The sequence below is a fragment of the Stegodyphus dumicola genome, chromosome 3 (assembly GCF_044657685.1).
Source record: "Stegodyphus dumicola isolate Sdum_Otavi_A_Nest chromosome 3, ASM4465768v1".
NCBI classification, from domain to species: domain Eukaryota; kingdom Metazoa; phylum Arthropoda; class Arachnida; order Araneae; family Eresidae; genus Stegodyphus; species Stegodyphus dumicola.
Genome location: NC_140770.1, coordinates 208110559 through 208135481, shown reverse-complemented (window position 1 = coordinate 208135481; position 24923 = coordinate 208110559). Strand labels below are relative to the sequence as shown.

General features: G+C 35.1%; 1 non-coding gene across 1 annotated transcript; it reads left to right on the top strand.

Annotated features, from left to right (window-relative positions):
* Positions 1-23577: 23577 nt before the first annotated feature.
* On the top strand, positions 23578-23649 carry TRNAT-GGU (transfer RNA threonine (anticodon GGU)). Its single transcript has one exon. It is a non-coding gene; the product is annotated as a tRNA-Thr (tRNA).
* The last annotated feature ends 1274 nt before the right edge of the window (positions 23650-24923 follow it).

Here is a 24923-nt window from a genome sequence, read left to right as displayed (position 1 = left end):
GTTAGACCCCAAGTAGCGGGTCAGTGTATTCCGAAGTACGGAAGTTATTGTATATAGAGAAAAATAAAGGGTTTTATATACCCTTCGTCTGTATCCTGTCTACTTACCACAATTAGTGAACATAGCTTTAGTAAGCTCTCTGTTCCGAGTCAGGTCCTTGTATGTTCCCGAAGAAGGTAAGAAGGAACAATTGACCCTGATAGTGGCGCCCAACGAAGAAGAATAACCATGGCCGAGTTTCAAGAAGAACCTGTGCTGCCTGCAGAAACGGCTCAGAATCCAGAAATGCCAGCTGCCGCCCTGGAAGGATTTGGTTACATCGTCCAGACCATGCGCGCTTCGATGAAACCAGAAGCAACATTTAATGGAAATTCACCGGTAACCAGTTTTTTGGAAAAATTGGATGACCACTTCATGCTCTACTCCGTGCACGAGTTTCAAAAAGTTACCTTAGCTACCAGCGCTTTGAGGGGCCAAGCGCTTAACTGGTTCAAATGTATAGGCAGAAGTCTCTTGGGTCAAGCAGGAAGTACCACCTATATTTACGAAAATTTCAAGACTGCCCTACCAAGAGCCTTCCATGTTGTAAGGGATCGTGCGAAATTAGAAACGGAACTTTTCAGTATATATCAACAAAGAATCGAAAACCTCTCGAGCTTTATTTTAAGAAAAATTCACGTTTTCAAGCTCTTGTATGGAAACCGTCCGGATCCTGAAATAATTCAAGTGATTTTGCCGAGGTTACTGCCCCAAGTGCAAGACTTTATTGAATTAAGAAATCCGACTACACTGGAAAAGTTATTTGAGCTAGCAATCCAGTTTGAAAGTAGAAGAACGGCGGACGTCGAAAGAAGACGCCAATATCAACAGCGAAACCAATTTGGTACGCCAAGACTACAGCAAACTCAAGTACACGGCTACGGAGAAAAAGCGAATCAGTGGGCAAGGAAACCCGAGCATTCAAAAACAGCCGGCGAACGTCGACAGTTCAATAGCAATCCAGGAAAAAAGTCTCAAGGCCAGGGGAAAAAGAAGGAAAGCACGGAAATGAAAAATAATTTAAACTAAAACGGATTTCTGCTGACGAGAGGGTACGGAAATCCGAAGGTCACGAAAACCCCTCTTCCTACAAGTTAAATAAAGTAATGGTGAAAAATCTGACTCTTCCGAAGATTGAAGTGTTGGTGAATAATATCCCAGCCACCGCACTCCTGGATACAGGCGCGCAGTGTTCCTGTGTGGCAGAAGAATTTTTTAGGAAGTATTTTCGCAAATACCGCATATATAATTCGGATAATACGACAGTGTTAGCGGCGCAAGAAGAAAAATGTAAGTGCGTAGGTAAAGTACCTTTGTATATCCGTATCAAGGACGAACAAGTGAAGGTGATGTTTTTTATAGTAAAGAATCTGCAAGCACATTTAATCTTAGGAATAGATTTCCTTTCAGACGCACAAGCAACACTGGATTTTAATGAAGCGTCCCTTAAGCTGACAATGAAACCAGTTCGTACTGAAAAGGCTGAACCGCCGATGTTAAAACTTGACCACCTCCCTAATGACGAGCAAGGAAAAATCCGACAAGTGGTAAGTGAATTTGCTTCGTTATTTAGTGATATTCCAGGATTTGCTCAAGTTACTAACCATAGTATTGACACCGGAGATGCAATGCCAGTTCGTCAAAAACCATACAGGTATGATAAGAATAAGGAAAAAATTATAGAATGGCATATTACCGATATGCTACGTAAAAGGATCATAACGCCCATCTCAAGTAGTTATGCTAGCCCGGTGGTTTTATGTAAGAAAAATAATGATTATCCTTTGGAGCATCCAAAAAGGTGGAGATTCGCTATTGATTACCGTAAATTAAACTCCATAACTAAATATCCGGTATCTCCGTTACCGATCATAGAAGAAATTCTAAATAACATAAAATCAACCAAATTTATGACGACTTTAGACTTAACGACTGGTTATTTTCAAATAGGGATTAGGCCTGAGGACGTGCCTAAGACTGCTTTTATAACCAAGTCTGGCACTTATGCATTTTTGCGTATGCCGTTTGGCCTTTCAGGGGCCCCGGCAACATTTCAGCGATGCATGGACATTGTGTTAAGACCTGTTCCACATTTATCTATTTAGACGATATCATTATTACTAGTGATAATCTCGACCAACATGTACAGGATTTAAGACAGGTGTTTTCTTTATTAAATGAGGCCGGTCTAAAAGTTAATGTCGAAAAGTGCAAATTTGCAGCCCTTGAATTAAAATATTTAGGTTACAAAATATCTCAAAAAGGGATCGAGACAGATGAATCAAAGATAATCGCTGTATAAAAGTATCCGACTCTAAACACGGCAAAGAAGCTCTCTTCTTTTCTAGGACATTGTTCATATTATAGGTCCTTTATAAAAGATTTTGCGGCTATCGCTGAGCCATTGTTAAAATTAAAAAGGAAAAAGCAAGATTCTCGTGGACGGCCGAAGGCAATAGTGCTTTCGAAAAACTAAAACAAGCATTAACGCAAGCCCCTGTGTTGAAATTTCCTGAAAAGGATGAGAATTTAAAAATTTCAGCGGATGCTTCGGATTATGCGGTAGGAGCGGTACTTTCGCAAAATCAGCAGCCCGTGGCATTTTTTAACCGAACTTTAAATCAAACACAAAGAAACTATTCCGCGACCGAGAGAGAGGCACTTGCAGTTCTGTTAGCAGTGCAAAAGTTCCGAGTCTATTTTGGAAAGGCGCCGATAACAGTGTACTCTGATCATGCGGCGGTAACTAGATTGTACTCAGGAAAAAATTTATCCCCCAGGTTAATAAGATAGGCACTCAAGCTGCAAGAATATAATCTGGTAATCAAGCATACCCCCGGAAAGGAAAATATCGTAGCAGATGCCCTATCAAGAATTAAAATAGACGAACAAGGTAATACCGTAAAGGTGGCAATGCTTACAGCATGTACAATAAATTCCCGAGAAACTGTAATAACCGAACTGGGTAAGGATCCTGAGTTTGGAAGCATTTATGAGTATTTGAAGGATCCTGAAAATTTTAGCCACCAAGATATTGTGGCGATAAGAAATAGGGCGGCCCATTACGAACTAATAGATGGTCTATTATTTTATACAAAAACTACGAATTCCAACAACGAATTTCGACCTGTTATCCCAGCTAGTCTTAGATTAAATATCCAGCAGGAGCTCCATGACAGCCCTTTAGCTTCTCATGCTGGTATTCGAAAAACTATCCAACGCGTACGCGAGGCAGTCTACTTTCCTGAACTGCAAAAGTTAACAAGGGCGTATGTCCAGTCCTTCCCAACATGTCAAGCAGTTAATTATATTAATTTCCGCCCGGCCGGGTTTCTAAATAGTATTAAATCCGAATTTCCAAATGAAATAATTGGCATCGATTTATTGGGCCTTTTCCCAAAAAGTCAGTTAAATAAAAGTCGCTATCTCCTTGTTATGGTTGATCATTTAGTAAATGGACCGAAATTGTTCCCTTAAAACGAGCCTCCGCGAAATTAGTTACTGATTCTATTTTAAATAAGTATATTTTAAAATACGGGGCGCCCCTAAAAGTTATATCGGATAATGGTCCTCAATTTGTAAGTAATATATTTGAAGACATGTGCCAAAAACTGGGCATACGTCATTTAAAAATGGTCCCGTAAAGGCCGCAATCAAATATAGCGGAACGGGTCAATAGAAATATAGTGAAAATTATCCGTAGTTATGTTAAAAATTTTCATAAAAGCTGGGATAACTATGTCAATGAATTTGCTTTCGCCCTTAGGACCGCAAAACATGATACAACGGGCAAAACTCCTGCTGAGTTATTTCTAGGCAGAAAGATTATAACGCCGTTAGATAAATTATTTTATGTGCAACAAAGAGCCCCAGAATTTAAAATGGGTGATATAGAAAAACTAATAAAAGAAACAAAAAAGAATACGGAAGTAGCACAAAGAAAACAGAAGCTCTATTATGATTTGAAACGACGGGGAGTAACTTATAAAGTAGGGGATGAAGTTTTAAAAATTAAGCATTCACTTTCTTCAGCACCAGAAGATAAAACTGCCAAATTTTTTCCACGATTTGAAGGACCATATGTTATAGAAAAAATAACTCACGCTGTAGTAGTGTTAAAAGCCAGAAATGGTGAAACCTGTTCCGCAAACATTGATCAAATCAAGCCCTACTTCGATCGTAATAAAATGCAAATATTTTCAGATCTTTTGCAGGATCCGGCACGGCAGACACCGCAGGCACAAGCTCCAGAGGTGGAAAAACGACAAGTACAAGGGCAAGCCAATGAGAGACAGGAGCAATTGAAAAGAAAATTGCCCCGCGGAGAAATTGAAGGTAACAAGAAAAAGAAGCCGTTCCACCGTCCAGAAAAAAGAGTTCACGAACACCCCCAGAATGAAGAAGGGAGAAGGACGACGTATGTGAAGAGAACCAGGAGAAATGACGGCAACTATAACCCCGCTCTAAAACGGAAGATCTACTCATCCGACAGGACTCTCCGCAGTAAATGTCGGCGAACTGCGGAAGGGCCATCAGCGGCGGAGGAAAAGTTACAAGGAAAATTTGAACGGCCAGCAACGAGGTCCAAGCACGAACACGAAAGAAGGTTCCCGGTTCCGCCAAGACCAGCTGCCATCAAACGGCCAAGACCACAAGCAGAGGAGAAAAAGAAGGTATTCAAGGGTGGCCGAACTGGTGAAAAAGGGAAGCTTCCAGAGCAAAGCACTGAAGGGCGAGCCCGTACAAGAAGGAGGATAAATCACACTACTATCTGCAATACCTTTAAAGACTGGGCCCAGAAAAGGATGTCCGAATATTACAAAGATAAGTAAAATTTTATGTTACTTTGCAAACTTAAGTTAATCTTTCATTCTTACTGCAAGTGGCAGATTTCAAGAAGTTTTACCTCATGCGAGGTCTACCTTTATCGCCAAAAGGGCGAGAAATGAGTTGTTACCGATTTTCGTATTATGTTTTTAAATTACTCGCGCGTAAAACTAAAGTTGATGTATAATAGCGTTGTGTAAAGACTTAAATATTGAAAAAAGTTATTGTATAAATTTTATTTAAAACATTCTAGCAAGAAAGAAGTTTTAGTCTGAAAGACTTTTTGAAATGTATTATTTCAATGTAGAAAGAATTGGCACTTGCTTTGAAAAGAATAGAAGTTAACAATGTACTACTAATGTATGTTCTCAAATGTGTAAAATTAACGGCATGTTGATATGTTCTTATATACATGTGAACTGTTATTTTAAATGTTAAGAAATACCGTGATATGGTAAAAGTGAATGTTAAAAATTTTTTTTTATTCGTGTGACTGTAAAAAGACTAAAGCATGGCGAATATGTGTTAAAGGTTGAATGATGTAGTTAGGCTCTCTGACGCTACACTTTAGAGTTAGCCGCTTTTAGAATAGTACCTCAGGGTTTAGAGTTGAAATTAGGGTGTGTTCTGAGGTCTTGTTATGTTGAATTTTAACACGTTAGTGTTTTGATTGTAGGAGGAAGTGTGGAACACGTAGACAGAAACACATTCGTGTTTGGTGTTCTTTTACAACACATGTCAGAGAGCACGGGGAGAAATAATTAAAATAGGCATGAATGAAATAAGAATGTTAAGTGAAATAAAATTGTATATGTTACTTCCCATTTCATTGTGTAACATTTCATTAAACTAGTTTTCCTTCCAGATCTCTGGAAGGAACCAGAATTGAATAAAAGCTCCTGTTTAGATGCAGTACAGATGAAAAAAAAATTGTTGTATATCCTGGGAGCTGCTATTGTAACAAATTTCTTTCTTTTAAATTTCTAGTTTCTAGCGAAGTATGTTTGTAAAAGATTGGCCTCGCGTTAGATTCTAGAGCTAAAAGTTTTCAACAAGGTCGTTTTAGACCTCAGTTTCAAACTAATTAACTCTGGCGGGAAGTATGTAAGGATCTTAAGTTTTACTAACGTTTATTTTTATTTTAAATCATTACTATCACTTCTTATTTTCTACTTCCGGCCAGAATTATAAGCGTTAAGGATTTTATGCAAAGTTGTCTGGCGAACGCCAAGTATTTAAGTTGTGGCTTTTTGCCAAGCGAGAGGGAGGAAGCAGTGAGTCAAAGCAGGCCGCTTACCTTAGAAGTTACGTAGTTGCTGTTTGCCTTCCAGGCCAGAGATTTTAATCCTCTTGATAAATTTAAACGTATTGTAGTGTTCACAGTCTCTGTACTACATACGCTTCCTGTTATTATAAGGCCAATCTTCCACGTTTATTATTCTAAAGTTAAATTAGAGTTTAGTTTTATTTTTATACTTTTACGTTAGACCCCCAAGTAGCGGGTCAGTGTATTCCGAAGTACGGAAGTTATTTTATATAGAGAAAAATAAAGGGTTTTGTATACCCTTCGTCTGTATCCTGTCTACTTACCACAATTAGTGAACATAGCTTTAGTAAGCTCTCTGTTCCGAGTCAGGTCCTTGTATGTTCCCGAAGAAGGTAAGAAGGAACATTGACCCTGATAATATCACTGTCACACTTATCGGCAGAGTTCTTTCTGTTCATGGTAAAGTCACTAAACAAGTTAGTTCTATGAAGTTCGAGAGGTTAAATACGTTTCACAGGTCTTAGGAGTTCACCCGTTGCAGTTTTCACTTTGACAACATGTACTTCGTTGTCTTTCCCAGGATATAGTTCTACAACACGACCTATTGGCCAATCTATTCTCTTCTTGTTGTCGCTGCCGACAAACACCAAGTCATTTTTGTTGACTTAGACTTAGTCCGAGTAGATCGTTTAGATGGTTTTTGCACTAGGATAGCTAAATATTCATCACGAAATCTTTTGCGAAAATATTCTCTTAAGTTCTGCAAGAACTTGTATCTTTTTGTCAGATTGATGGTATCCAGGTAGTCTAAGTCTGGTACTCCGACGTCGTGCACATCTTGTAGAAACATTGAAGGAGTTACTGCCGTAAGATTATTTGGATCTTCTGAAAGGTACATAAGGGGTCTTGAGTTAATCACTGATTCGATATCACAAAGTATAGTCAACATTTCCTCGTAAGAGACACAGGGCTTTCCGAAAACATTTCTCAACATCTTCTTCAATGTTTGTACCAACCTCTCCCACCAACCGCCAAAACCATGAAGCAGTTGGGGGATTAAACTTCCACTGTATTCTCATACTAGTTGAATGACATTCTATTTCTTTCCAATATATCGATTTTAACAGATTTTCAGTTCCAACGAAATTAGTGCCATTGTCGCTGTAAATAATACTTGGACGACCTCTTCTGGCAATAAATCTCCTTAATCCCAAGATGAACGCATTTGTTGATAAACTTTCTATCAGCTCAATATGTATCGCGCGATAGACTGCGCAAGTAAAGAGCAAGATCCATGCCTTTTTTTCTTTCCTTAAATAAAGAGGACCGTCTACATCGATTCCGGTCACTTCAAATACCAGAGCATCTCGAACTTGATCTTCAGTAAGAGGTGCTGGAACAGTCTCTATATTCTTTGCGCTATATCTTCTACAGCGTATACACCTCATAAGAACTTTACGTACTGTTTTTCTTCCTCTCAGAACCCAGAATTTCTGTCGAATATTGGCTAGTACGAATTGCACACCAGCGTGGGATAATCGCAAATGGTAATCTAAAATTAACCTATGAACTAAGTCATGATTTGAGGGCAATACAATTGGACAGAGAAAATTTTCTTCTTCCTCTCTTCTAGTAATCTTGGTCTTTAACCGAATAAGGCCATCTGAGTCAAAAAAGGTACAAAGGTTTCTAACTTTAAGTTCTTTGCCAGATGCTTCTATCTGCACTATCTTGCATATTTTCTTTTCTACAGTTTCTATTTCAGGGACCGTGAGTTCTCCTGATTGTTTAGAATCTGGTCTTCTGCAGTTGTTGATAAATATGCATATCCAAGCAGTTATTCTTAACATTTTATGGTAAGATGAATATTTCTCAAAAAATTGTTCTACCCTTTGCGTATTTAGTGCAGAAATGACTGATTTCCTTTTTTCTGAATTCACTATTTCCATGTCCGGTATTTCCCTTTGTCTAGGCCATTCTTCCTGATTTTTCTTCAGCCAGTCGGGGCCCTCCCACCATCTAACTACTAAAAGTTGTTTAGCGGTGCAAACTCTTGAGGGGAGGTCAGCTGGATTTTTTGTTCCAGCAATATGTTTCCACGTTTTTGGATCTGTGAGTTTCCTGATCTCCCTGACTCTGTTTTCTACAAAGACAGCCCAGACAATCTCTTCCCTTTGAATCCATATCAAAACTGTTGTAGAATCCGTCAAAAAATCGTTTCCACATTTTGCGATTGTAAACCATTTAAAACAGAAGAGCATAGCCTGGCACCTATCAATTCCAGACGAGGGATCGTAATAGATTTCACGGGAGCTACCCTAGACTTCGATGCCAACAGATGAACTTCAACTCCAGAATTCGTCACAGTTCTCAAGAAAACTGCAGCAGCATACGCATTACTACTGGCATCACAGAATGTGTGAATGCTGCAGAACTTCCTATTGTCCTTGCTGGAATGTATCCAACGTAGGAGGGATATTTCTTTTAAGAGAAAAAGGCTTTTATACCAATTCACAAAATTTTGTTTTGTGCTCTCGTCGACTTCAGTATCCCAAGAAATTCCTGTTTTCCATAGGTTCTGCAACAATATTTTAGGATACAAGAGAACAGGACTCACAATTCTAACAGGATCAAATATTTTATGTGTTACAGCTAGAATTATTCTCTTCGTTATTATACCCATTTCAAAATATTCTAGCCAATTCAGATTCAAAGTTAAATTATCTTTCTGAGAGTTCCATAACAGACCTAATACGGGTGAAATAGTTTTATGTTTCAAGTTAGCTTCGTTATGTAACCAACCTCGAAGATTAAACTTTCCTTCATACATTAATTCTCGAGATTTTGCGATGAACTGGATCATCTCGAATTCTTTGTCAAAACTGACAACAACGTTATCTACGTAGAAGCTACGCAAGAGTTTAGCTATCATCTCCGTATCATATGAAGAATTTTTCATGTACTTTTGTAGATGGAATTCTATAACAGCTGCCAAAAGGAAAGGACTACTCTTAACCCCAAATACTACTCTAGTATGATGAAATATTTTCATTTTCTTTTCTTCCACATCACTCCACCAGAAAAACCGAAGCCAGTCTCTATCTTGAGGCCTTACACTGATCTGTAAGAAAGCCTTCTCAATGTCTGCTATAGCAGCAAACTTGCCTTCACGAAATCTCAACAAAACAGAACGAATTAGTTCTATCAAATTTGGTCCACACTCCAAACACTGATTTAGAGAAGGAGACGATTGTTTCCTCGCAGACGCATCAAACACCGTTCGAATTGGTGTTGAGCTATTTTCTTTGATCACCGGTCCTATGCGATAAATAATGTCCATAGTCAACCGCTACATTTTCTTTAACTTCTTCGATCACTCCTAAGTTACATCAGTCATTAAAAACTGCATTGTATGAAGAAAATCAATTTTGAGATAGAAGTTTCTGGGTGGTAGATTGTAGACGTTTCAAAGCTAAATCCTTGTGGGTGGAGAGTGGTACATGATTCTCCGCCCACGGAAGTTCGACTTCATAACGCCCCTCTTCGTTTAGAGATACAGAATTTTCGAACTGCAATTTTGCTTGCAAATCCCTTTCCTCACCAGCCTTCTTTGTAACTGGATCTGCTATTTCGATAACATCAATCCTCCACAGTTCTGACAACGTGGCATCAGAAATATGTAAAGATAACGAAAGCGTGGAAAAGGAATTTTCTATTTCATATTTGTCAGTGTTCGCTTTCCCCATGACTGTCCACCCAAGTCTTGTACTTACAGCAACTAATCTTCCCCAAGGAAGAGCTTCGATTTTACCTGTAAATAAATTTGCAGCAACATCTGCCCCTAACAACAAATGAATCTCTTAAGGTGCGTTCAGACGTGGGCGTAAAGCACATAGAGGCATAGTCATAAGGGCATAAAATACGGGAGACCCGTTCACACCTGCGAAAACGAGGTGTAAGCCATGGCCAATGAGAGAAGCTAAATTTGCGCGTGCGTGGAATGTCTACAACTTTCCCGCGCTGTTCTCCCGCTCGATTGATTTCCCGCGTTTGCTCTGCTTGTTTTTTTCGTTGTGTCATGGCTTTTTCAGCTCGCCACAAAGTTTTACCGGCTCAACAGAATGATCTTTTATCTGCCCTTCTCATTAGCCAAGAGGCAACGGAAGAAGGTATAAAAAGAAAAATAACAAAATGGTCTAGAGATATTTTTTTGAAAGACCAATACTTGGTTGGCACATATCTTTCTGTACAAAGCAGTATGGAATATTTCTGCATTGTACTGTAGTACTCTCTATACTATAAACATGCACATGCCTATTTATATACTACATAAAACCTTCTTCAATTTTTATATATAATTTCTCTTAGGAGAAATACGATATTCTAAATATGCCTAATTTAAAAAAAAATCTTGAGGATAACTAACAGATAGCCTGTTTATAATATTTTTTCTGTTTTGCAGGTGTGAAAGCAGTTAAGCTAAAAACAGTACTTACCATACATTATTATTATTATTATTATTATTGTTATTATTATTTTCAATCAAAAGGAACATGTTTCTGTGACAGTGAAACATGTGTGCTTAGCACTCCTCATTCACTGTCCCTTTCGATCACTATAGTAGTTTGCTGCACTACCAGTATCAATTATCACTAGTACTAGTATCCCACAACTGGTCACAATGACCAGCAAACACAACTAGTACAATACTAGGAAACGTTCACCCAACAACGTATTTTATGCTTAATCATTAAATACATTTTGCTGTCTTGCCAGCTGTTTGTATACATCTGTTTTTATTAATTTGCATGTATAAGCCGCACCGCTGAATTTAATTTCACGATATGCTGTCATTTCTATTTACGACCAAATCTCAAAAATAATTTCACATTGACAAATTTTAGGTACCCAAGTCTTCAAATACATCAAAATTATAAACATTCATACCTTATCCAGGAATTTCTACCAAAGAAATAGCATGAATTTAATGATCAAAACTCCGTTCAAATGATAGTAATAAAGAGTGGATAATAATAACAAATACTATTCATTAAATTATAGTCCATGTTATGAATTATGTGTGCTATTTAGTTTCATTAAAAGTAAATTCCTTTCATGGAGAACGTAATTAAAAAACAGAACAGACAAAACTGGACTTTAACAGGAGACAAAATTGTCTAGACTGTTGACTGCTGTTTTAAGGATATTTCACTACATCTTTCCTTTCTTGGAATTCATAAGAGCATTTTTCTCAAAAGATTAATCTTTTATTACTTATACAAAGCTTACACCATTGAATGGACTGTTGTGACTATTCTTAAATAAGTGAAAATAATTTTTTTAAGTAATATTTTTACTGTTAAAAAAAACAGCAGATTCTTGATATTGATTTGATGTTTTAGTAAAATTAATTCATGAAGTTTGTTTGGAAAGAAAATCAGCATTTGAAGCAAATACCAATACAATATTTCCAGCTTTTTTAATAAATTTATTCTTAAATACAAAAATAATTAAACAGGAAAAAATTACAGTAATAATTTTAAAAAATTATATACAGAAAGAAAGTAATAATAATTTACACAGAAAAAATAAAATTTTTGCAAGCATGCTTTTTTTTAAAGAATTTTCATACTAAAATGAAAAATATTGGAAGGGATCAATCATCTACAGGATCATACACAGCGCGCATAATCCTGAGCTTAACTTTCGCTTTACGAGTTTCATCCATATTTTTCAATATAAATTGAAAAACTCATTAAAAAATGCATTAAAAACTCATTAAAAATGCATGTCATCATCGTAGATTTCTTGCGAGATCAACTCTTTATTTCGTTCGGATATGATTACAACTCATTATTTTGTTCGGATACGGTTACAACTCATTCGGATACGATGTGTTCCATATTAAAAAAAACGTCGCCTTCGATATGACTGCGAAATCGTCTTAAGAAAGCCGCTTCGTTTTAGCTTCGCTCTGATTGGTCGACGCTTATCCCAAACTCGGCGTAAAGTTGAAACCTTGGAACCTTGTGCCACGAGCCCTAAACCAGATTCTGTGACGTAGCAGTGACTGGTTGCCTTGGCAACGGAGCTCGGCTTTAACCACTTATGTCCTTTACGCCCTCGTCTGAACGGGGCCTTAGGGGTTCTCCTGGAATAATCTCCAATTTCCATTTTCAAAAACATCCCTGACGTAAATTGCTCTTCTTCTAAGTTCCCTAATCCAGTGTATATTTTTGATTTTAGGGACCGAAGAACATATTTTACTTTCATCTAATACATTGATTTCGCAATTATACCGTTTATCTACGCTATCCAATTTTATTCTATAACGTTTATGTTTTTCCGAAACTTCTATGCCACCGAAAAGTCCGTGGGTTACACTTTGTTCACATAAGCTTCTTAATTGTAACCTTTCTGCTGCATACCTGCTCATGTATGAGTTTTGACTTCCGGTGTCAATTATCGCTCGAACAAATTGGTTATTCCCTCTTCATTATATGCGAACAACTAAAGTTTACAAATATACTTCTGAACATCCTGCTTGATTTGAAAGTACTTTATTTTCTATCTCTTCGTCTTTTTTAATTTCCGAAACCTCGACAGAAGGATTTTGTTTGTTACACATAATAGTTGCATGTTGTTTTTTACAAATAGAACAAGTTATTTTTGTTCTGCAGTTTCGAGCCAAATATTTCCTTTTTAAAATATCCCTTTTTTCTTGTAATGATAAGCCGGAAACGAAACTACAGTCATAAATCTTGTGGAATTGATTACAGAAGACGCAGTTCATATTTTCCTCCCTGCATTCGGATTCTGTAAACAAATCTGTAGCGGTCGGAATCTTCGGTTTATTATGTCTATTTGAGAGACCATATGCGCTTTTCGTGCAGGGGGGGGAAGAAGACTGTCGCCGATCGGATACTTTTTGCTGTTGCGAAACCGTTGACCTTGTGCGTTTGCGGGATGAAAGTTCTGCCGTGTAAAAATGACATTAAATCTTTTATGTTATAATCGGTGCCAACATTTTGTGTTCTATGAAATTCAAGCGTTAATTCTGAAGGCAATAACTTCAAAATCATTGGACACAGCAAAGCGTTGTAAGATTCCGATACAACATCTAACGCTTCGAGACATCTAATCTGTGTTTGTACTTTATCATACAAATTACGAAATGTTTTTATGTCATTCGCATTTTTTAATGATTCAACATTCAGCAAATTATTCATGTGTGCATTAATAAGAATGTCTCTCCTTCCAAAACTGTCGTGTAAGATTTGAATTGCTGAATCATAATGTTTTGGCGATAACGGAAGTCCTTAAACGCAACTAGCAGCTGTTCCTCCTAAATATGCTTTCAGGTAATTAAATTTGTCGTTATTATGTATTGAGTATTATGTATTGAGTTATTATGTATTGAGTCGTTATTATGTAAATGATTCGTTATTATGTATTGAGGACTCAAAACTATTCCAAAAAGTAAGCCATTGAGTACTGTTCCCATAAAATACGGGAATCGAAAGTTTTGGTAATTTAACATTAGGTGTGTCTTTTATATTTTGCTGAGTGTTCGGTGCATTTAAGTCATGATCAAGTACCTTAATCCGTTTCTTAAGCCTGAATTTCAAAAACTTTATCTTCTCGCGATATTGTTCTGTAATTTCGAATTCATTTTCGAATTCATCTACACTCAGAATTGGTTCAACTTCTACATCGGCATTAGATAGTGTTTCGGCTTTAGCATTAAGCTGTTCTAACAATTCTTCAGATTTATTTAATTCACTTTCGATTTTCTTAAATAGTTTTGTAACGGCAGTTCTTAAGATACTTCTTTTCTTTCTTAATTTATCTACGTCTGCCATTATCTTTCTTCGATTCAAACACTTACACAAAAAATATACGTCTCATGAAAAAGACATATTTAACTCTTACTTAGAAAACAAAATTATTCTTCTGCTGAATACTTCAAGAACAAGTATCAAAATCTTCAATTTTAATATTCAGCTTTTGAATTCACTTTATTAGAACTTTTCAAAAAAAAAAAAAAAAAAAAAAAACCTGGCGTCCCTGTTCGGGCGCCATAAAAATGTTGCATCAGGTTCTTCTTTTTACAATAAAATTAATGTAAAATTCCTTACCTGCTGCATCTTCAGTGTTCTCGACGCCAGGCTTCTAATAATCACGTTTTCCAGTAAGAGTTTTCTATTAGAATTAACAGGCCATCTTGTCTTTTTCTTATTTATTCAAATAAGACACTAACATACAGTATTTACAAAGTAGAATTATTTTAAGACAGTACATTTTAATTGTTTTTCTCTGAAGTTTCGTCTTTACGCTCCTCAGAGTGGTTCCAATCTCGTCTCGTTCTCAGAACTCAATTACAGCAAAAGTAAAGGAAGAGATGCCCGCCATCTAGTGGCAAGAATGTGACAAGTTATATGAAGCAGTAGTAGATTAGCAAAGCATATATGTATCTTGTGAGTCACAGTCTTAGATTTTCTGCCATCAGATGTCCTTTGCTATTCATCAAATAAGTTCTAATTCTATTCTAATTATTTCAATCAGACTGCGACTCACAGTTCTACGTTTTTAGGTAAGTATATCAGTAACCTGTATCCTTTTACTACGACCTTAGTATCATCAATATCGACATTGGCATTTGAACTGAAACTCAGTCACATATAGGACTGTATTTGTTGAATGTTGCTAAAGTTGCAGATTCTTGATATTGCTTTTCTGGAGAAAAGTGCGAATTACAGTAGCTTTCTTCAAGTATTTTCTTCTTCAAGAAAATGATTCACAGGATATTGGTGGCAATCTGGTTACAAACAAAATTTATTGATAATAACATGGTTTAAGGTTTCTTAAGTACAAAATTTGAAACTGCACAAAATTATCGAGAGCAGATTTTGGATTTTGAAAACAAAAATTTGTTAAAAATGTTATTATCATAAATATGCTTTCCATAAAAGATAATAAAGAAAGTTAAAAAAGGTGGATTTAATGTATTTAATTACAGTCGTGGGTAGTATAATTGTTAAACCTAAATATAATGAAACTTTTATGCTCATTAAGGCTTAACACTATGTTACTGATAAAGGATTTCGAGATCATTTGAAAAATGCTATGTGAAACGTTTTTTAAATTATACTGTCTCACAAGGTGTATTTTTATAAGTATAAAATTATTTATTTGATAAAGTATAACTATATATTTTAATCGCAAAGAACCATTAGAAATAACTCTTATAGTAAGCATTACTGAGTAGTACAGACGTAAAATGTTATCTCTAAAAGTCTGGCTTCTGGCCTCGGAGTTTTAGCCACATAGGATGTGGATACCAATCCAGTGGATGGAATTTATATCTGTGAGCAACGTTAGAGTACAACCGAGTAATAATGTATTAATGTGGTCAAGTGCTGTACAGAGTGTTGCAATGTTCACTCCAATAATTATGCTTTAGAATGTAAGTGTTATGATATATTGTTCTTAGATTCAGATTCAATACATAAATTATGCAGCGTATATCAAATAATGCTTAGTTATAGTTCAAAATATAAGTGTTATGATATGAGAAGAATAGTAATTTAATTGCGATGCGAATTTCCTGCAGATATTTTGTGGATTTCAGAGAACTCTTTTAGATTTTGCGACCAAAGTTTAAAATTTACCAAGATTATCAAGTACAAGATTATCAAATACCAAGCCTAAATTTACCACGATTATCAAATTAAATTTCTAAATTTCAGATGTTTGTTCTCCTTTTGACTTCTGCTTTCCATTAAAATCTGTTGGATTATTTTTTATATTTAAATAATTGTATAGCTATATTAAGTTAATTAATCAATGACATAATCGAATTTCATTAGAATTTAATCAAAAATATATTGAGAATTATTCCTATTGCAAAATCAAAAGAAGAATGTTTAAACATGAATCACAGAACTTCAAGCTGAATTCCTAAATGAACTTTATGTCTATTTTATGTATAAAATATTAAATATTTTTCTTTAAAAGTTAAAAAAATTGTTCTAGTTAGTCAGCCACTAATGTCTTCAACGTATATATTATGTTCGATGCTAATCAGTTTAAATCCTTGGATATTCCAGATAACGGTTTGTTTTTAGCTGTATTCTTTTGTTCAGAGATAAGAATAATGAATCTATAAAACAGGCGTAAAAGCATTTCATAGCAAAAAATTCACTAGACGTCTAGAATAAGGAAATGCTCCCCACATAAAGCCGTCTCTTAGTATTAATTTTGAAAATGATGTATTTCATCTGAAAATCGAAAATATTTGGTGCAAGAAAGAGTGCTGAGCAATACAAAAGTCAGCTGTCTGTAGCATGACTGTGCAAATCGGTTGTGGTGCTAGCACGGTCTTTACAAGACTTCATTTAATCTTAACTCCGTCTGCTTAGGAGCGCACCAGTGGCCGAGCGGTAAAGTTCCTGAACGCTAGTAGTTCGGTCCCAGATTCAAGTCCCGTGAACGGGCTGGCTGCATGAGCGTTTTCGTGATTTTCCTCATATGTAACGTGTATATGAACCAGTTTTCGTTACAAAGTTCTCCACGAAGGCATCCCTCTTCTTAGGCAGATAACCCTCGAAGTTTTACGTCTGTCACATAAACTAAACCAAACCTTAGAAAGTCCTCCACGAAGGCATCACTCCTCATAGGCAGATAGCCCTCGAGTGCTTTGCATTAATAAAATAAACCAAACCAAACTTTCTGCTCAAATCTCAAGGATAGCACCTTAATTACAATTAGTAGCAAAACCTATCCATATTAAACTTATTCTTTAAAATTGTCTGGAACAGCTTAGAGACAGAATTATTCCTAAAAGTAAATTATATTACTACTTTCCTATAAGGAATTTCCATGGGTTTTTTCGCGGCCCCTTTGTTTCAGTATATTAGGAAAATATTCTTTCTTTAAATGTTCAGTTAAATGTACAGATAATTTGAAGTTTTACAGGAAGTTCTTTAAATTGCGTTCAGAATATACTAATATGAATTTATGGAATTTATTCTCCAATACCGAGCATTAAAGATTTGCGTCATCCGATTATGTACTTGAGATTATATTCACTTTTATTCCTTTATCGTACAACAGTAAGCACTGACATACGAGTATTACAGTGTTACTGTAGTGTAATGATGGAAGATCGGCAATACTGCGTTCATCTAAGTCTAAAGACGCATATGAAATTACCAACGATAGAATAAAGCCAGTAGGTTCCTACGTGTCTCGTTTTGATCCAATGAAATAGTTCGTTTCCTGTTTGTCTGAGGTAGAGGAATTCGGAAAGGAAATTGTGGAATCCCTGGGAGAATAAGAGCTGAGGAATCGCATCTGAGAAATCCTGTCTCAGAATGACAATGAGGAGAAATCTAGGAAACAGATATCGGAAACGAAGATAGCCCTAAAGAGATAGAAGGAGAAGATGCGAGGGGATGTGACAAAACTACTAAATCTGAAAATCGCGATAAATAGTTACTGTCAGGTAAAAGGTGCAGAAAAGCTGCACTGCAGGATAATAAACTTCATGTGAGAAAGAACAATGCTTGAATAGTAGAGCTCAGAATTCCTAACTAGAAAGCAGTAAAAATTAAGATGTTAACATAAATCTTACAGCTGTCAGCTGATTTTCTTAATTCTTGTGCTTCGAGACTCCTATTTAGTTAATAACCCAAAGAAGTGTTACCACAGAAGGGCTATTAGTCTCGAAACGGCATTTTGAGTCCGTTTACTATAGATACCCGTTTCACTTTTCACAAATTGTTGCCAACAGATGCTATCGCCCTGTATTATATTTAAAGAAGTTAAATAATGAAGAATTTGTATGAATGTATGGTATGTTTCTCGCACTGTGAAAAAACAGCGGTACCTAAAGCCATCAAATTTCGAATAACGTACTTTTCTACCCGAATAAGGACACCTGGAAGAAGGAATTTGGAACTTCGAATTTGTTTTATTGGCTATTTCATATTTTGTAAAACTTCAACGAACTTTTGATAAACAAACTCAAGGATTTCAAATCAAGCAATGGCAACACTCTATAGGAAAAAAAATTAACTCCAGCGCTCGAGCCTGTCTATCGGAAGTTCTAAAGATGTGCTGTTTTTAAATATTTTTAGCCCAAACAGACATTAGCCGAAATGCTCTTGAAACGTGTGTGTGTGTACATGGAAAAAACGCCCCCTTAATATAAAATCTGAAAGCTTTCAGAATTTTTTTTTTCATCTAACTTTTTTTCCTAAGTACATGCTCATTTAACTTTAACTATGCGAGAGAATTTGTATTGTGCACAAAAATATCCCTTTATGAGGTATGAAATAAAAAGTTTCTATTTCCAACAACGGATCGGACAGCTTTTCGTAACTTCCGTTTCGAAATGTGAGTGCATGGTGGTGTCTGTTCATATGCATCATGAGCGATGTTTTTGCTACCTTATTCTGCTTTACATTTTCATTAGCATATTTTTAGCTTTTAATTTTTTTTAATATTCCAAATAAAGGATACAAATATTTAAATTATCAAGTCTGTGCCATTTTCGAAAAGAAATCTGGTAATAAATCAGAGATGCGAAAATATTCCTAATAAATAGGGATGATTAATGACTAATAAAAGATTGCAGTCCTTTAATAAAGTGACTGATTGTTTTTTCGACTGACTATGTCAAAAACCTAAGGATTTTCTGCCTTAGTACAAATGATCGTTAAAAATGATTGCTAATAGTCAGGATCTCAAGAACATCAAATTAAATATTGTTGCGTGCCTACGAGTTCGTAATAGCTTGAATGCACACAGGTACGATGATAGGTTAATAAAAATTTAGATTGTCAAAATAAACACTTCAGAGTTCTGGAATGTTCAGCAGAAATACTCATACAGAAGTTCCCAGTATCAATGAGTGCAATCAGTAGTTATGCATTAAACTGCTAACAACGTTAAACACAACGCAATGCAAAGCGAATTTAAATAGAAAGCTAACTCGGATATCTCAGTTCACGCAGAACTAACAAAACTAAGCAACTAACAGCAGATGCTCGCTCTTTTGTCTTAAATAGTTTTCAACCGTTTTAAATAGTTTTTTCTGATACTTTCTTCTTCTCGAAATGACTGGAAAGCAATATGAGGGTGGAATTACGGTTGCAACTAACATAGTGGTCAATTACAGTTATTCAGTTTAAATACCTATTACGGTGACACATGGACCGGACCAAAATGTCACCAAATTTCGTCTAACTAAATTTCGTCGCATTTCTGTGATGACTTTCGGCGGGATACCCAGTTACTCAATGTTAAATTCCCTTGCTTCGGTATTCTTACATTTCCGGTATAGCTTCTCTTTAGACTTTTCAAGTTACAAAAGAAATACAAAAATTTTAATTATAATTCTACTAAAATTACCTAAGTACAAAATTCATAGTTCTGGGTTCGACGAAGAGAAACGAAGAATTTCATCAGAGGGTCTTTGCTTTTCTTAGCACTGATGTCGTTTGTAAACTGACAGTATATTTCATATGGCTAAATATGATTTAACTACTGATGAGTATTATCATTTAATATAGAATATAAATTATTTTAATACAGAAATCATAGCCTCAATGTACTGATAAAAGATGAGATGTTACTTCGCATAAAAACAAGATTACGATGTTTCAGGAGTATTTTACATCGTATAATTAATTAATAAATATACCATACCTCTTCTGTGATGACAGGAAAAACAAAAGCATTTTAGAAGTATCAGCTGCATGCAGTGGCACAGTTAACATATTAAAATATCCCATCGGGGAATTTAACAGCCTTTTATTTATATATTTAATATTTTTTAATTGAGTCTAAAACTGTTGTAATTAAGGAATCTTAAGCTTCGTTATATTGGAAAAATTGCTTTCTCTTAACATACAAAATAAACGTAATGAAAATTAAGGCAATATTTTATTTTTTTTCTCTTATAAATTGATAGAATACTTTCTGCAATGAATAATGATCAGTTTCTTTCTATGTACGAGCTTTTAAGAGTGTTATTGTTAAACTGCTTTCTCTTTATGTTTGCCCTGTTTAAACGCAGTGTTTAAACATAATCTTTAAAAGCTATTACACAGTGTCATTAAATGAAAATGAAAAAAAAAAATTGGAAAAAGCAAAGCTGGAAGTTTTCTTAAGGATAAGAATGCTGTCGTAGTTGGTTACGAATAGCACTAGCAAACATAGAACCGGAAAAATTTGTTTCTTATTATCGCTGATTTACATCCATGGCGAATTAAATTACTTTAAAAAAAAATATAAGTGAACTGAATCATGACAATATCTCATTACATATAAGACTTTGTTAAAACCAAATTCGATTTATTACGATTGAGTGCATAATTTCATTTGAAAATAATATGATTATATTTAATCACATGAATTATGAATAATTCTGAAATTTATGCGGAATACTTCAGTAAGTTTGTACTCGATAAATTTATAATGATGGATATAAATACAAATTGGGATTTTCAGAAAGTTTGGTAATTTTGCTTCCCTTTTATGGCATTTAAATGCATAGTAAAAGATTAACTCACATAGAGAATATTCCTAGTTTTGTCGATAAGGTTTTAAATATATTTCTTCGTATGTTATTAATATATATCTAACATAAAATTTAACAGCAGTGAAATACACGGCAGAGAAAATACACACTATTTTTTACTTTAAATTCATATTTATATTAGCATCATCTATTATAGCAAAGCATTTCCGAAGGAATCTGACACAAGTCTCTTTCTTTAAGAAGTAAAACTATTCTAAGAAATTAACACTGATAATCGTGCAAATATCTGTTTTTATATATTACATATTTGCCTTGCTTACAGTTAAATACACTGATAGAAGAGTTAAGTTTGAACATCTAAAATTAGCCAAATTCCGTCTCATATTCACTTATTGTTTTATAAAAATATTGCACGCGTTTCGAAAACATCTTAACCTTTCTTTAAGCAACAAAATATTCTTCAGAATTAATAGAATCCTTTTAGAAGAGAGATATGTTTTAGATTCCCTCAAATCCAAAGAGTTTTTATGTAAAACTAACCTGTCTGAAGCTGAATTCTGCACATATTTTAAGTGAAATAAATTTTAGTCCTAGAAGTATCTTAAAAATAAAAGCTTGACAAGACATATTTTAAATACAATTAAAATTTACATATTTTTGCATTAATTTTCCGCTTATTGCATTTCTATAATAGTTCTTAAATAAAAAGAAGCTTATTGCATTTTCTATTATTTATATCTGAAATCCTTCAGAAAAATTATACTTGACGTATTTTTATTTCCTTGTCAGAGAATCTAGACATACGTGTGAAAAAGCAAAGAAAATAAAATCTGAGAAAAATAGCTTTTAAAAAAAGAGAAAGTTTCACATTTTGGATTACAGAAATCCGCTAAAACTGGATTCCAGAAATTCCTGTAATAGAGGCATTTTCTTTTTCTAGCACATTTGATTCCTGCAAGAGATCTGTCCTCTTTTTATATTAGAGTTACTTCTTTTTGTCATACCACCGCTATAAATCTCAGAATAAAAGTATGGCTTGATAGATATTTTTCAAGCATGGAATCAATTATTATCAATAGTATTTAAGTAGAATCTCATTTTAATACCAATATTAATTAGCTTTCACTTATTATGAAATAAAATGTACTAAGACATTACTAATAATATGTAAAGCATACTTCATAGATGTTTTTATATTTAATGGTTTTGTGTAAGCATCCTTCACAAATGAAACGTTTTGCTAAATTTTTTTTAATTAAAAGTTTTAATTAAAAAAATTGAGCAGATGGTACTCGTTTACCTTTCTTACTATAATAAAATATATACATATAAAAAAAACTTACTAAAAGTTATGGTATTTTAAATTTTACCATGGTTTTGCATTTTGGTTATTTATAAATTCATCTAGTCATTAATATGAAAATGCTCAGCCATGATTACAGATTTTAACTCTAAAGATAAATCTTAAAATTAGTTTTTATTATTATTTACATATCAACATTTAATTAGTTATTTTTAAATTGTGTATCCTTTCTCATTTTTTACTCGAGACAAATGCTTCCCTGATCCCTTTTTAGCTCTCGATGGCGACATTTTGGTCATTTCTCGCCAAATTTGGCGACAAAAATGAATCACCAAAACCGCTGCAAGCTTGACGATATCTCGTCAAATTAGCGAGATAGCCATTTACTCAATGCTAAATAAATAGACTTGCCGTTGTATTCTTACTTTTCCGGCAGAGCATCATCTCTCTGAATTTTCATTTTGCATTATACAAAAAGGTACAACAGTTTCACATATAACTGCACTAAAATCATCTATCCATGAACAAAATTCGTAACAATATTACAGTTAATATAAATTTTATTAGTTTCTCTCAATACAGTCATGAAAATGTTTTTGTGAGATTGGAAATATATTCAGCAATCGAATATTTAAACTTTCTAAATACATTGTTTTAGGGATCAGATCAGGCTTGCAAAAAATGATTTGTGGAAAAGTTTCTGAATTTCTTTTTCAGCTGCATATTATATTTGAAAAATGGACAGCGAAATTAAATAGTAAAAAGTACTGTTGCTTGCGTACGGCTTCGTAGTGGATTGATGCACACGGAATCGATGACAGCTTGATCAATTTTATTTTTCTTGAAAGAAACTCTTTACAGTTCTGGCACTTTCCACAAAAATGCTCGTACAGCTCTTCTCAGTATCACAGAGTACAAACAGTAGTTAGACTTCAAACTACTAAGAACGTTAAACACGGCACAATGCAAAGCGCATCTAAAAGGGTAAGGTTTCATGGAGATATCAACATTCCGAAATCAGCTCTGAACTAAACAAGTGAAAACTGATGCTCTGTTACGGCTTATATAGTTTTTCATCGGCCGCCGAGAAATTATACATTTCTATTTCTCGAAATTACTAGAAGGCACATACAGTAAAAGTTATATATGAGAGCCAGATATAGTTACATAAATAGGGATCAATTGCATTGTAGAGACATTAAGATTTTTTGGAAGAAATAGAAATTTAAAAATTAGCAACACCTTCTCCGAAAATCCAACCACGGACCTCTGGAATACGCGCCCAGCGTGCAGACCACCAAACCACGAAGGCATAGTAGGAAGGCTTGGAGAAATGCCTTATATACTCCCCCTTTTAAAGGGTGACTGGGGTTTTTAGGGGACACAATCGCCAAATCCTGGGTGGGGAGAAGCATCATCCACCACCCTTTTAGTTCGGCGCCACTGTACAGACAAGTTTTGTCAATATATATGCTTCTATGCTATGTTCATATGCAAGGCTATGTTCTGTATGCCATGTAGGCTATATGACGCTGTGTATTTTATGTTGTAAATCTGTGACGTTATAAGGTATTTCTCCCACTTTCCTAGCGTGCCTTCGTGGTGTAGCGGTAGCACTCTGGGCTGGTATTCCAGAGGTCCGTGGTTCGATTCCCGGCGAAGGCGGTTGCATATTTTTCATCTTTTCTGCTTGCAATTAACCTCACGTCTCTACAACGTCAATATGTTATGTCGCAATGCTATGTATGTTATGTCTATGAGATGCTATGGTATGTCGCTACGCTATATCCACCTTTCATGTAGTTAAGTTACGTTGTGTATTTAATGCTGTAAATACGTAATCCTTATGCTATGCTATGTCATATCATGTTGCGATGCTGTGTCATGTTATGTCTACGCTACGCTATGATATGTTATCATGCAATGTCCACCTGTCGCATAGGTCATGCCACACTGCGAATTGTATGTTGTAAATATGTAACCTCAATATGTTATGTCGCTATGTCTTATCTATGCTTCACTATGTTATGTCGCTATACTAATTCCACCTGTCGTGTAAGTTACATTACGTTGTGTATTTAGTGTTGTAAAGATGTTATGTCGCTATGCAATGACTATATTCTATACTACGTCATGTCACACGCCCTGTTTACGAAACTTTCTGCTCTGTCTGTAATTGCTGTTTCTAAATTCCATCACGAGTCTCTTCCAGATATGGCGTAATCGCGCGAGAGAAAAGTAAAAGAAAGATTTAAGAATCGAGATATTTGTCCTTCAAGTGAAAGGGAAAATCCCGCTGCTTGAAGGTGAAGGAAAAAGAGAAGAAAGAAAGCAGGAAGTTCCAACTTCAATCCAGCGAGGACAAATCGTCTTTTACTTTTATTGCAAAAGTGGAAATTTCCACATCCCCGGGGAAAGATGCGTTGTCCCTCCCCCACAAAACGCAAACTCTGTTCTGGAGGGAGGATTAACTGCAAAAAGGATGGTAACTCAACAGAGCGTACCTCCGGTTGTTAATCTGCAGCATTGTTCAGAGTCCCGGAAAAGTGAAAGCATTTATTAATCAGTATTATTTTGACACTTTTATAGTGACGACTAGATTTATGATCTTATTTATGCATTTACGTAGTGTAGAACTGTTTGTTCATTATGAAAGGACTCGGAAATCTACAGAAAAATCAAATTTGAAAGCTGAAAAATCTTTTTTTTTTTTTTTTTTTTTCCTTCCCTGTTTAAAGTTTAAATTCCCTGTTTAAAGCGTATATTCCTGCATATAACGCCCACTTTTAATATAAAAATAAGATCGAAATTTACGGGTGCGCGTTATACACCGGATATAAAAATGATAGATTAAAAAAAAATAAAGAAACAATCAGCCTGATTTTTTTCCAATAATAATAGATTTTTACGTGTACCTACTGTTCATTTTTAAAAAAATG